The 14748-nt window shown below is 47.1% G+C and overlaps 1 long non-coding RNA gene across 1 annotated transcript; it reads right to left on the reverse strand.

Moving 5' to 3' along the window:
* Positions 1-1303: 1303 nt before the first annotated feature.
* LOC136013104 (uncharacterized) lies at positions 1304-14511 on the reverse strand. The gene is made up of 6 exons (XR_010612147.1): positions 14248-14511; positions 11637-14150; positions 11375-11547; positions 3156-3820; positions 2790-3064; positions 1304-1972 (listed from the first exon to the last, which is right to left on the reverse strand). It is a non-coding gene; the product is annotated as an uncharacterized LOC136013104 (long non-coding RNA).
* Positions 14512-14748: the final 237 nt, after the last annotated feature.

The raw sequence follows: 14748 nt of genomic DNA on the forward strand, positions 1-14748 counted from the left end.
TCAGTCCTAAGCATGTCTGGGGGAGAATCCCAGTACTGCAGGCATTTCTAAGTGTCTTGTCAGGGTTTCTTAGTCTTTTTTTGTGAGCTCAGAGGGACATTTGCAAAACTCTGCTACCAAAATCAGCACCTAAAGGCTACCTTATCATCCCTTCTTGTCACATCCCTAAAAACTGAAAGCATAAGAGAGGTACCTTCAGTCTTTTCACTTTAAGAATCATTCTGGGAGAGCAAGATCCTCACCTGGAGCTTTTGTGTCCTCCCGGCGCTGCCCTGTCATTTCATTGCCACAACTCCAAGAGGCTCCACATTGCCCTTAACTCCACAGACTGTTCACAAGATTTTCATGAAGTTCTGATTTAAAAGAAAAAGGTAAAAAAAAAAAAAAAAAAAAGCTACTACAATTACTCCTGTGCAATCTTCACCAGCCCTCTTAGCACCTGCAGTGTTTGCTTTGCCCTCTGCTTGCACAGATAAATACTGCAGGTCGACATTGTTCACTTTAGAGAAACCCATCGACAGACAGAAAGGTGTAGCACAACACCTTAGGTTATCAGATTGATTCTGCATAAGGCAATGTCATCAGGAGTTTGACATCATCTGTGACATCTGGAAAGCATCAGTGTCTGTAGAGCAGAGCAAAGTAGCTTCGCAGCACTTATGGGGGAATGACATGCTTGCAACGCGTTAGCACGACGTATGACATGCCAGACTATGGAGACATTATACAATGCACTGGGGGATGACTGGTCTTTCTGTATCCACATAGGCTGCTAGATACCATCCAAAAAAATGCTATACTATCAGAAAAGTATTATACTGCTAGGAAAGCTCAGCGCTTTGACTTACGAAAAAAAATGAAAGAGTTTAAGATGTCTTTCTTGGCCAAATGTCTGCTGAGGATGTATAAGATCTTATTCTACAAGTATCCTAGGAGGTATAATGACCACAGTGGGGAAGTAATTGCATCCAGAAACCAAAGGGAGAATTGATAAATGGAGCAAGATGAAGCTGAGTTAAGGAAAAAAAAAAAAAAGATACAGATTTTCCTAACAGCAAAATCTGTTGAGCCACAGAAGGCAGAGCTCCCCTGGTTAAGCCATTTAAGAGTTAGAGTAGAGGACATTGCCCACATTGCTCTCTGGAGCAGAGCAGAGAGTATATGCAAAGAAACAGACCTTATTCCTTAGTCACAAGCTGGTATCATTGGGAAGGCAGCCTTTTATTTCACTTTTTTACAGCCACCAGAGAGCCAGTGCTGGGTTTCCATGTCTACCTAGCTCAAGTCTGGCAGGACATGAGAAAATTTTAGGGAAGGTAGCCAAATCTTATGGCACAGCATTGCCAATTGCTCCCCAGAGCAGTCATCTCTTGCTGTCAAAGGCACATGTTGCAGTGTGAGGCTGAGAAGCATGGTCACAGCCACTTTGCTGGCTGGCTGAGCAAGCGCGTCTCATTAACAGGGATTCATCAGCATCATTGTTAATAATGCAGGAGCTGCCTGTCTCTGGGGGAGTTCCTCAGCAAAAACTGCACTGCTTCTGTATTTCAAACACAGCCTCTGCTGGCACGATGGGCTTCCATGCTGACAAAGCACTTTAGTTATTTGTTATTCTCAAACGGCAGCTGTGACTGAGCTGAGTGGTACATCCAGAATAGAGGAGAACCTGGCCAGTCTTGAATCTACCCGTATCTCAGCATCAGCAGGGAACAGTATGATTGCTGCTAAGAGAGCTCTGCTCCTGAAGTCATCTTTGGGAAATGCAAGAGCAGGAGTTCAGGCTGTACTGGCATTACCCTCTGCTCCAGTCACTCCACTGTAGGGAGAGGGGATGAGCATACAGTGGTCCTGCTATCACCAACCTCCTCCTCTTTCAGGAGGATCTCCCTGGAGTCTTTGTTGTGGCCTTTACGTCTCTGCAGCTGGGGCCAGATTCTCACATAAAATTGCTTAGTCCTTCCAGTAGTTCAGCCTGCACAAAGGATGGAGCAGATGTTGTAGTTCCCTATTAGAATCACTTAGAAGCCTTATTTTGTTGTTACCCACTTGTGTATAGCAGCATATGGGATAAGGGATAATTTCATGCTGTATGATAGGGATGCTGTACAATGCCCTTTCTAAGGCTAGCCTGAACACTGCCAGCCTGTAAGCTCTGCTGCTGGTGCGGCTGGGCAGCCTTGTTATGGAAAAAGTGTCCTTTAACATTTACCCAGAGAGGAAACCTAATAAGAAGAGACTTTAAAGTGAGCAACCTAGCAAAACAGGCTATAAAAAGCCCAGACCAACTCCAAACCTGCCCTTTGGCCACTGTAGGCTGTTCTCCAGCATCTTAGGCCATGCATAGAAGAAGCAGTCTTATAAAGAAACAATTGCCAGGGCCTGTAGAGTGGAGTGCCCCAGGAAGTGTGAACCTCCAGCCAGGGCAGCATGCCTATTAAAAGCAAATGTTTTGATTGAGGTAAGATACCAACATCCCCTGAGAGGAGTGAGTATTCATTCTCATCCTGGCCTGGAAGGTGGAAACAGCTAATGCTTCCTGGCACGGCTGCAGGGACATCACATGCTGGAGTGGGTCCATGTACTGATACCCAGTGCCTTCCCTGGTGCCAGCACAGGGATCACATCCCTCCACCCTGAGCACATCACACAGGGCAATGATGGTAGATGGCTGCATGGATGAGCCTGCCATCTGGCACTTTGTCACACCTCCTGCCCTGCCGCAGACACATCCCTGCTGATGGGACCAGTGTGAAAAAGGGAACATTATGGGCCAAAGCCAAGAAACATACCCAGTTTCAGGGTCCATATGGCCTCTTCATGAAGCACAAGGTGCAGGGACTACCCTCATTTCAAAGCACATTTTGGTGGTTCATCCATAGAAAAGTGAGAACTTCCTTCCAGACACTGAGTGTGCATGGTTGGGCAGCCCAGCAGCAAGAGATCCCCTCCCTCGGGAAAGAAGGCAGCACCACCCTGGCCTTGCTCAGATGAGCATCTCTCTCCCTTTTGCAGTTAGACCAGCTAAACAAAGGTGAAGCATTGCTCACAGCACTCTCTGAAAGCTCTGGGGAAACAAACAATGTGATTGTAAAGCTCTGCAAAAATTCAAACTGTTGTGATAACTTTAGCGAAACAATAACAAAACAAGTCCTTACCTCTGAGTCTGGTAAATGTGGCTGAGAGGGGCAGCAGCCTTGCTGCACATGGACATCTCAGTGGACACAGGGAGGATGTCACAACAACAATTGTGGGGCCAAGCCAGCCCAGCTGCCTGGCGGGAGATTCCTCAGCTGATCATGTATTTCTGTGATGAGCCAAGGGCAGTGTAGGTGGAAGCCATAAACACAGTTTATCTGGGAAGTTCACCCTCTCCTAGCCCAGGGTCCCAGCAGTGCTGAGGCAGGAGCAGTCTTCAGCAGCTCTAGCAAGCATTGCTAGCCTAAGACCCCAAAAATCTCAGTGCCTTGGAGGAAGCTGACCCTAGATCCACATTTCCCTATATGGGATGGGTCTATGCTAAGGCATATCCAGGTGAGTGGCTGCAGACAGCTCCTGCTGGGAGACAGTGCTTTCCAGAGAGTGCACACTATAGCCTTTCACATCTGCCTTGGTCTGTACTCCGCTCCAGCCACCCCAGTGCTGGAGAGCCCCTCTCCCACAACTGCTCGTTCCGGCAGGCCAGGTGAACAAAGGTGCATCTCTGCTCCATCATCCAGATCTCCATGACTCCTCTCTCAGGTGTCCATACACCCATCTTGCTGTCTCAGTGCTTCTGTGGCTTCTTCTGCCGTGTCCATGTCACCTCCGGTAGGTGGCCCTCCTTCATGGCATGGAAGAAAGGTTTCAAGAGCTTTTAATGGTAGGCCTGGGGGACACCCAGATGAACCTCCTTGCTATACCACTGCAGATCTGTCCCAGCCAGCGGTACTCTGGTTATGCTCTGCCAGTGCCTGAAAATCCTCTGCTCTTCTGTGTACTCTATCAGCGCTGCTAAGTAAACCATATCTAAACATAGAAAACTAGCTAGCTGGGGTTTGGGAAAGCACCCAAGAACTCACATAATTTCCATTCCCTCATCACACCCACAGAACACTCATGAGCTCTCCAGTCCAGTACACCAGACACTTTACATGACAGGCTGTGAGAAATTACTGTGACTTCTCACTTTGGCTAGGTAGTAGCACAACAGCACTAGCCTTTCACCACCAGAAAGAGAGGAAATATAAAAAAATCCACAAAAAAGAGGGACATGGAAAGAAACATCAGAATCTTCCTAAAAAGGTTCAAACATAAGCACCAGTCTGGGAAGAAGAGCTTATTTTCTAATCTCTCCTCACCAGTGTAGTAACCTTGGACTCCTTGAACTCCGCACCTCTGCCTGGCAGCCCACAAGAGTAAGCCTTGCTCCTACAGGGACTTTTCAGTTCAATGCTTGGAAGAGCATCCATCAAGACCTTAAATTTCTGTATAGCCTTTGAATTTGCATGCTCTCAGACACTGCTTGTGGCTCCCTGGGAAGGCTTGTGGGTCAATGGCAGCAGCAGGACTCATCTTCTCACATGCAGGCTCCTAAATCTCTGGTTTCAAGGCCAGGCCAGTGCAAGGAGACAGTGGGCAGCTGTTCTTTCCCCATCAGGACTGAATATTGAAGCTGTGAAAGCTAGAACCAAGTAGTGATAGGAGTGAAAGCATCATCCTAGACACTTATGTGATGACTTGCCAAGTGCCCATTGTTGATCCAAGCTGTGGGAAGACCCATTTTCTCTAGTGGTTTCTTGGAGCAGGCAGAGGGTCAGCAAGGTTTGTCTGACAGTGATTAAAGCTCGGAGGAAAGAGGCAGAGTACAAACACTCACTACCAACCCTGGTGCCAGGACTGTCTGTGCCTGCTTTCAGAGGCCAGATTCTGCCAGGCAAGCAAAGATCTCCTTACATTTGTTTTAAAGCTTGAAAAATCTCTTGAGATAAACTTCCAAAATTAAAGATAAAAGTGCTTTGGGTTGCCGGCAGACAGTGTCCCTCTCCTTGGGTATAAGCTCTTGCCCAAGCCTCACACACATTTTCAGCCATGTGCCCTGACCAAGGATTGCACCCAAGGGTCCTCCTCTCCAGGAGGCCTGAGAGGTAACAAAACCCATCTGCCCCGCTGCCTCGACTCCCTCTGATGGCGGGTTCAGTGGGAGCAGTGCTGTGTTCCAGTTTCCATGCTCAGGATCTCTTGGGAGGATGTTAAATCCCATCTAGCACTGGCTGTATTTAAAGTGATTGTAATTCACATGGATTGGGCTGTGGTTATAAGCTGAATTACATTCTGATTTAGCTGTGGGGATTAAGGTTCTGCATTTTAACATATTAACTCAAACCAAGTTAGGAGAATTCCTCTTGTGGCCCTGCTAAGCTCCTGCACAAGGAAAGGCAAGGCTGGGGGGGGAGCAGTGGCAATGGGGAGGGATGGGAGGGCTGTGCCCAGGCTGGGTCATGGCTGCACAGCTCCCGTGACAGAGGGAAAGCAGAGGAAAGGAAGCACGCAAAAGGGACTGCAGCAGTTGTTTAGTATTCCCTATGCACAGGAAATTTCCTTTGTGTTAAACCTGGCAGAAAGGGGTACATGAGCAGTTAATTCCCCAACTAAAAGCCAGGGAGGTGTCTGCTGCTTGCGATTCCTGCTCCAGCCTGGGCCAGTGATGCTCCAGCCCTAGGACCTCAGTTGTCTCCCTCCCATGGTCTCTCAGTGGAGATACCTGTGAGAGTTAGCTCTTCGCTTTGGGCTGTATCAGTGGTGGCGCAGCTGGAGGAGATGCTTGCTGCTCTGACTGAAATAAGAGGAGCTCTGCAGACAGCCCAGAGCATGACAATGCCTGTCCTCACTGCTCCTGAGGAGGAAGCCCTGCACCTCCAGACCCAGGGTTCACTCACTTGGCTTCTCTCTCTTGCCATCAGACAGACAATTGAAAACAGCACAGGCATGCTCTAGAAAATTTCATTTAATATTTAATCAAAACCCAGTGTAACTGTCATGTCCTTTTCTGTTTCCTCTCACTAATGCTGCTGGCTGCACAGGTATCTGTGTATAAACAAAGCCTGTCTACTTTCCACTCAGTTGCACCTCTCCAGCTCAGAGCACAACATGTGATACCCATGCTCACCTTCAGAGGAACTGCTGGGGCAGCCCTACCAAAGACAGCATGGGTCCCTCCACAATGCCTTCACCACTTTGGACATCTGAGGGCATCCCAACTCAGCCCAGTGAGATAGAGGGATGGCAGGCTTTGGAAATCATAGAATGGTTTGGGTTGGAAAGGACCTTAAGATCATTCAGTTCCAACCCCCTGCCATGGGCAGGGACACCTTCCACTAGAGCACGTTGCTCCAAGCCCCATCCAACCTGGCCTTGAACACTGCTAGGGATGGGGCAGCCACAGTTTCCTTGGGCAACCTGTTCCAGGGTCTAACCACCCTGTTCCAGTGCCTCACTCACCATCATGGTAGGGAACTGCAAGGTCACAGCAGCAGTGTGGCATCCTACTTGCCTCTGTGCCAAGAGCCCAATGCTGCACACCTCATTGCTTTCATCTCTAGGCCCTGCAATTATTGGCAAGGAGGGAGGGAAAGCATTGCACTTTCATTCCCCTGCCAGTGCTGAACCACTGGGTTGTAACACATCCTACTTGCTCCTACAGAGTGAGTTGCAGCCAGAGCTCGGGAGATGATAAAGGAAGAGAAAGTGGGATGTGTTTTTATGAAACAGTTTTTACTCACAAAACTAAGCAGCAAACGGTGGGGGGAGAAATAAAACTTTGATGTTTGTTACAACGTAATTTTCCCTTCAAAAAACTAAATCCCTAAAACCCAGCATGAACAAAGAATGGTAGAATGGAAGTTTCCTTCCATCCCTAAATGTGTTATCACAGCTGCTGCACATAGACATCTCTGAATGATTGCCCCAGATCAAGGGGGGACCTTTGAAGCAGGGCTTACACTGTGATTTGGAAGCTGGTACCAGACAGAGGCCCAAAAGCATGACTGCTCTTCCTCATATGAATGCAAAGCTGATTTACTTGCTTCTGTGGAGAACTGGGGGCTCTGCCCAGGAAAGCAGGAAGGGGAATCTGCCTTCCTCTGCACTGAGATTTTCAGTGCCTGGGACATGTCAGTACAGTGAATCCAGGGCAGGGAATGTATATCCCATTGCTATCAGTGCCCCATGCACAAAAGCAGGACTGCAGAAATCCTAAGGCTTGGTCAAGAAATCCTAAATCTCTTTCTTGCTCCTTGAAGTAAGTACTTGAGGAGTAACTCTTGGCATTAGAAATGAAAGAGAAGACCTCTTATGCCACCCTCACCTTTTCCCCTACCCCTAGATGAACGGGATGCATGAATCCTGGTGGAGGATGCTCCTGCCAGAATCCCCTGTTGCAGGACAGACAAGGGCTGTGGGAAGGCATCACTGCCATGCACTGTATAACCCTTTCAAAAGAACCAGACCTGAACCAGACCTGAAAAGCATGTCTGGTGGGGAAGAGCAGAAGTGAAAGCAACAGCTGGGAATGCTGTAAGGACAGGGCTACACCCTGTGTCATCCATCGTCTTTAACTTAGTGGCAGAACATTCCCATAGCAAAGCACACATGCCACAAAACCATAACCAAACCCTAGTGAGTAGGGCTGGCAACCAACCAGAACAGGGACCCTTTCCCACGGAGTCAGCTGCCACTGATGGAAAAAGGAGGCACGCTCTCGAATGTGCCAGCTGGTAAACTCTCCCTGCCGTGGTCTGGCATGGCCCAACAACAGCAAATTTACTTAAAGAAGAAAAAAACGGCTTAACTAATCTATGGTCACTCAGCTCTACTTCTTCTGCTGACACAGCAGGAGGTACTCACAAGCCCAATGGCTTTATTTATTTAAGTGTATTGATTTTAGCCTAGATTGGAAGAAAACAGGTGGATAAAGTGCAGGAAATTCCTCAGCTGTGAGAACCACACAGACTACTAGAAATCAAGCTAGCAGATGAAAATACATTTGCCAGAACAAGGTAATGAATCCTTCTGCCAGTAGCACGGAGATCTGGCCAAAAGCCAAACCCTGCCCACTTGAAAGCAGCAATTTGGGGTATTAAGCAGTGACTACATTCCTATCACTGATCATCATTTAATATAGCAGCAATGCTCAATGGCTCTCAAACAGAAGTCAAAGCCTGCTGTTTAAAACCAAAGCAAAACCTGTCAGACCTTCCCCCAAGATCTTATTTAAAAATCAATGGCCTTAGAGTCAATCAGATTCAATGAGAAAGGGCTAAGCAAGAAGAATAGAGGACAAACCACAACAGAAGTGTACTCAGCTATACAGGCTGCTGTGCACAAGCAGTGTGCGGTAGCAGAAAACCACAAACAGCATCAGGACATGAAGGGAAATGACAAGAGGAGGGTTTTTGGAGGGTAATATTTTGTTCATGTGTCAGCTCTGATTATCTGATTAACATCTTTGTGGCTGGGACTCCATGAGAGAGGTCAGCCGCTCTGTTGCCTGTTGTCACAGATCTTCCCTTAGCTACTGGTGCTGTGACATTGTCCTGTGGAGATGAGCAGGAAAAGCAAGGCAGCTGGAGAGAGTCCTAAAATTAAATCTCAGGAGCTAGTGCAAAGTGAACACATGCAGTTTGTTAAACCGGTTCCTACCTTCTCTGCCAGATGGGAGCAGAATGAGCTCAGAATGAGAAACCCACCTCCAGGTGCAAACCCCTCTCCTTCCACAGGAACCTCCCAAGAGCTTCTGAAGATGTGCAGATATGCTGAATTACTCATCCTGTGAACATAAAGGCACTGCAGTGCAGAAGATGGAAGAGGTAGAGAGGTAGCAGAGGTGGTGGAATGGCAGCCCGGCCTCAAGAGACAAATAGGAAGCACACACTGTATTTCTTTTCTTCTCCCAGTAGGTGTTATATTCCTTCCAATGCTGGTGAGGCCTGAGCACCCTTGTCAGTCACCTATGGCTTTCTCCACTCCTCCTAGAGGAAAAGCCCTCAACATGCTCTGTGAATATAGAGCCAGGAGTTGGGCTGTTCCCAGTCCCTCAGACCCATGGGGGAGAGCCTGTGCCTAGAAGCCGAGGGCCATGATTTCTCTGTTTGCAGGGATGACAAGAGGCTATTTGCTGCAGAAGGGACAGCATGACAAAAGCCAGAAGAGGGACAGTATTCAGCTGAGCAGGGGAGCAGAAGGAGCAACAAGGTAGGTACCAGCTTCAAACATGTTTAAAAGCAGATAGCTTGGGTAGCAGCATTGTAGTGCACAACCTTTCCCCAGCTGTACAGGGAAGTTCGCCTGCTTTAAGGTAAATTTTTTTATAGCTAACAGGCTGTGGACTGTCATGCCATGTCATGACTCTATACACTCAGAGAGGTATGTGAGCAGCAAGCAGGCCAGCCAGAGCTTGTACATCTGTACCCTCTGAGCCTCCCCTGCCTGTACCATCTCCCCATGCCCTCTGCTGTGAAAGGCCTTGCAGGGAAGTGACAGAGATGGAGACTCACTTCTGTCTTGCAAAGGCATAAGGGATTCTCCCCAGCAAGGTCAGACAGGTTATTATCAGAGCTAGCCAATATTCACACAAACATTCACTACTTGCTGCCCTGCAGGCACTACAAAGGGCAAAGTTTGTCCCTGTTGTAGAAAACAAAGACAGAAGAATATGATCTGATTTTTGCAGTCCGGAGCCCTAGTGACCCATCTAAGCCTGAGGCAAACAACACAGCAGGAAGAAGTTCTGGGAAAAACAGATTGTGTCTGTGGAGCCAGAATCCAAACTGAGATGTGCAAAACCCAGATATCTGCCAAGGAGTTGACCCAGCATCTTTTAGTTACACATTTGATAATAGATGTGCTGAATGGTAAAGTTATTTCCTTGAGCAAATTGTTGATTTGCCTCCCCTCCCACTGGAAAACCCTGGTTGAAAGACACTCAGCACAGCAATTTGAGAGCCTCCACTTAACCCAGAGTTGCAGGACTGGGTGTTTCCAAAGAAGCACTGTCTTCCTCTCACACCTGAGCATTGCTATAGGGAAAAGTTCAGCTCTCAGAGCCAGGGGGAGCTGCCTTATTGCTTGGCAGGGGCCTGCACAAACCTTATTCTCAGTCTGCAGAGGTTTTAGGCTCTCAGGCTTTGTTTTGAATTCTGTATTCAGGACAAGTTTAAAACTTCAGAGAAACCACAATCAAAAGGGGTGGATTGAACTGCTCTTATAGTTTCTTATAAAGAAAGGTGCTTTGATGCAGTCCATCCAGCATGGTGGGAACTTGGTTAAAATGCTAATCTGCAGACAGGGTTAAGATTGAACTGTATTTTAATCTGCCATTTTCCAGATGTCACTAAATGTGATAAAAATCCCTCAGACTGTGGATCTAACACATCAAACCCACAGCTTGCCTGCAAAGGAGTCGGTGGGGATTGTACATGCTCAGTGCTTCTGGAGGAAGGCAGACAGGCCATTTAAGTCTCTAAACAGTCTCCGATACATTGAAGTGTCCAGCTATTTTCCTTCCACAGAGCAACCATCACACTGAAAATGTTTCCCCAGAAACATATTCCTTCATGGTATAACAAGTCCTTACAACAGACTATGGGCAAATTTGACTTTGTAATAAAACCTAATGCTGGCAGAGTTTTGCTTTGTTCTGAATACTGCTTATTTCACTCTTCAAGCCCTCAACCAATTGGGAGAAATTGGCAAAGTGCTCCATTTATTGCTGCACACAGAAATGTGCTCAGCAAGGACACAATACAATGACAAGGAATGAAGAAAGCACTTTGTAGTTATTCAAATATGTCCTCTTACACAGTGATTTCAGCTGAGAGGAGGTGGGGGTCCCTGCTTTTATTTGCGCAAATGTATAGTGAAAAGGACCACCAGAGAAGATGAGTGTCATGCCCAGCACTTGAATCCTGGAGGAGGTCCTTTTGGGCTGTTGCTAAACAGCATGTCACTAGAGCATTACACTAGTGTACCTGATGCTCTGAAACACATGGTCAGGTTTTTTACAGGTGCTGGATATCCAGAGCACTCCAAAACCTCTCTGAGGGTCACAGCTGCAGGACGAAGTACCCTTACCAAAGGGCAACAAGGTGAGACAGCAGGTGACCTGCAGCTGAACCAGCTTATTGCTACCTGGGTTAGAAGCATACATACCCAACCTTCTCCTTTGCTACAGCCTTCCCTGAGCAAGGTTTGGGCAGTCTCTATTGCATGGCCACTCAGCTCAATGTCCCTGCTTAACCCTACAGCACCCAGAGAGAAATCCATCAGATTTCACACTTCAGGCCAAGTCTGTATATGTTTGCCCAGCCAGACCAGTAATGACTATGAGAACCTGACTTACCTGGCAACACAGGCGCCTGGTGCTCCCAGGTAGTAGTGGGGAGGCTCAAGCATCTCCAGAGGAGAGAGTTGGAGGACAGGGAACAACTACACCATCCCGTGGGGAAAAAACCTTGTGGGGCTGAATCCAAAACTGGAGGAGGGTAGCCTGAACCCACCTTTGCTTTAAGCAGCCTGGAAGTGAGCAAAGAGGAAGGATGAGGTTTTGCTAATTGCCGAGGTGGCTGGAAGCAGAGAAACAAATTCTGGCAGGGAGAATTTACCTCTTGTGCATATGGCATCACTGGACTTTTCAGAGGGGAAATGTTCGGTTGGGTGCATCAGTCTGAGGTTTAGTCCAGGGATAAACGAACATCTCCTGTAAAGCTGAGTGCTCTTCAGTGTCCTCTCTGCTTCCCCAGAGCCCAGGTTTTCACTTTGCACACCCCAGAAGGAGCAGGGGCATTAGATAAACAATTACACATTCAACTGGCTTTGGAGACAGAGGATATTGAGGACCGTATGCCACACATCCACTTTTCCCTGGGGACTGCACAGGCTTGAGTACCAGGTACACTCCCTGACTAAAGACGGCCACACACTAACACTGCGTGGAGGAAAGCTGCAGAAAGGGAAAACTTCAGAAGACAGTGAAGTTCCTTCTGCACCAAAGGATGTGGGGGGTACACAGTGAGGCAGCAACAAGCCCAGAGAGACTGGAATGTAGTTCCCTGGGGTTTCATGGTGGGTCTCAAGCAGTGGCAAATCAGAGGATAGGAATATATTTAACAACCGGATCTGCTAGTTTTGTGGGCCTTCTCGGATGAGATGACAGATTTACTCGACACATGTCACACCTACAGCTTTGACTCCACAGCTAACGCCAAGTCAGCTTTAGTGAGGACTGTTGTTAGGTTTTTGACATTCAACTGTACAACATTCTGATTAAAAAAATCAACAGTATATAATATCAATAAATATCATTGACCGGATTAAGAGCTGGCTGACAGATCTCAACAAGGAATTATCAGTAGTGAATCATCTTCAGATGGGAGTGTTTCTAGCAGGGTTCTTCACAGAGCTGCTTGAGTCCTGACACTTCTCAGCATTTTCATCACTGGGAAGCAAATGCAAATCTCAGTGCTGTTATAGTGCATAAATGACAAAGAGATTCAAAGCGATGAATAAGGAGGAACACAGGGCAACTAGGCAAAGCAATCTCTACATATCAGTGAGCAAAGCCTACTTAACCACCAATTTACTGCAAACAGGTGTTCCTGTAATAAGCAGTTCCAGGCAGATTCCTAGGGCGCCATGTCTGGAAAGCAGAAGCTTGCAAAGGGTTTTGGAGATCATGACAGAATATGAACTAACAGCATAGAGCTGTGGCAAGAGGATGGTGTGTGCTCTGGGAATAATGAGTAAGCAAGAGATACACCTTTGATGCACGTTAGCAAGATGAATCCCAGTGTGGTGAAAACACTGAAAATATTGCTGGAAGAGGTGAGTATAGAAAGGAGCCAAAGGATCTCAGTGCTCCAGGGGGAAAAAACCCAAAGCTTTCCAGCAAACACAAAGCAGTCAAATGATTTCATTTATCGAAAAGAAAACTGAGTATTGACCTTAAACGAAAGAAATACCAGGATGAGTTGTCAGTGAGGAGGAGGAGGGCGAACAAAAGAGGAAGAGTGCAAAGGTTGAGATGAGAACTTGGGTTATGGACATTTCCAGTGAAAGGCTGATGTGCTTAGCTAGGCATAGGGGACAGCCAGACAAGCTCCAGACCAAAATTCAGAGGGAGCTGTCAGAATGAAACAAGAGGCTGGTAGCCTCTTTCTAAAGGATCTAGCAAGCAAGAGAGGAGGAAGAGGTATGGTACTAAAAGACTGAGGGACAGCATGGGATGGATACAGACATATGCACGCAAGCACTAAAGTTTTCCATACCCCATGTGAAGGGAAGGCCAGATGGAAGACAAAGGTAGATAAAAATCAGACACAAGGTGGGTTTTACAACAGGTAAGTCGTGGTCTGTACAGATGATACTCTTTGGTGAAATACTTCCCTAGACAAAGGCATGGCAGTAGTTCTCATCTATCTGGACTTCACAGAAAATATCTGCTAGTGGAAAATTAACAGTTAAGCCAGTAAAGCTGAAGATTAGTACGAGCACTGGAAGATGAGTAGCAACATGACTAGAGAGGAGCTGGTAGCAGGCAGCATTGAAAGGAGGACAGGATGAAACTCCTTTCCATCTGCTGGTTTCCTTGTTTCGGGCTTCTAAACAACCTTAGCACAGAAAACCCAGGGATATGCTAATGCAATATTTTGGTGACAAAAGGGAGATCATTGCCCACAGGGTGGAATACTAAAATATGAAGGAAGGAATAGATCACTATGAGAAGCCAGGCAACTGAAAACAAATAATATACAACAGCCCAGAAACTAGGGTCTGGCAGCCAGGAACACTTAGCTTGAATTTCTCTCATTCATTAGAAGAATAGCAACTGAAACTGGAGGCGGGGGGGGAGGGAATTAAAAGACTTGGGTTCATCAGCATCCTTTCCCCACTGTGGTTTCCTACCTAACCTAGTGCTGGGCTGGATGGGACTGCCTGACAATCACAGGTATAACATTGGTTTAGCCTTGCTATTCAGAGTGAGGCGGTATCCCTCCCCTTCTGTATGCTGCCAAGTAGTCTCCCTAACAGATCAGTATCTCCTTGTGGGCTGTTCTTTTGAGATCATGCTTATAGCACCTGGGTTCACATCATATAGTGAGTTGATTTTTGCTGCAGCCCTGTAAAATAGAGCAGACGGAGAGAAGGGTGAGACTAAGTCACAGATATCTTTCTAGTGTTAGTATTACAAAATGCCCAGGTAATGAGTTTTGTTACCTAACACTCAGTATGCCAGACAGTTCCATATTCCTCCAAAGAAGACCCCAGCATCTCACACCATCCAAAACATGAGGAGCACAGAGCACACAAAGCTGAGGTGGCCAGCTTGGCATCACTTCACAACTCCACGTGAGAAGTAGGTGCAGGGCTGACTGCAGGTCTTCCCTGGAGCTGCAGAAGCTTGCATTTCTCAAGCATAGCAAGACTTTTTATGAACATATCTTTCCTTGGTCTTGCTCTGAGAAATAACTGAACCAATTTTGCTGAAGCTTCTGTTTAAAAGAAAAAGAAAAGAAAAGAAGAAGATGAGCCTGGGGCAGACATTTGGCATGGAAATATTCAGCTGGAACACTCAGTGTCTGGCAATACTAAGAGCAGCTGAGATGGAAGGCCTCAGTCAGCAGTGTGTGTCTCTGGTGTTCACAGGGGCACCCCTGTTATCCCAGAGGAGCAGCTCATTGCCATAGGGGGTGTGTGGCCGCTGCAAGCCTGGAGGTT

Source organism: Lathamus discolor, chromosome 4, assembly GCF_037157495.1.
Source record: "Lathamus discolor isolate bLatDis1 chromosome 4, bLatDis1.hap1, whole genome shotgun sequence".
Classification (NCBI taxonomy): Eukaryota; Metazoa; Chordata; class Aves; order Psittaciformes; family Psittacidae; genus Lathamus; species Lathamus discolor.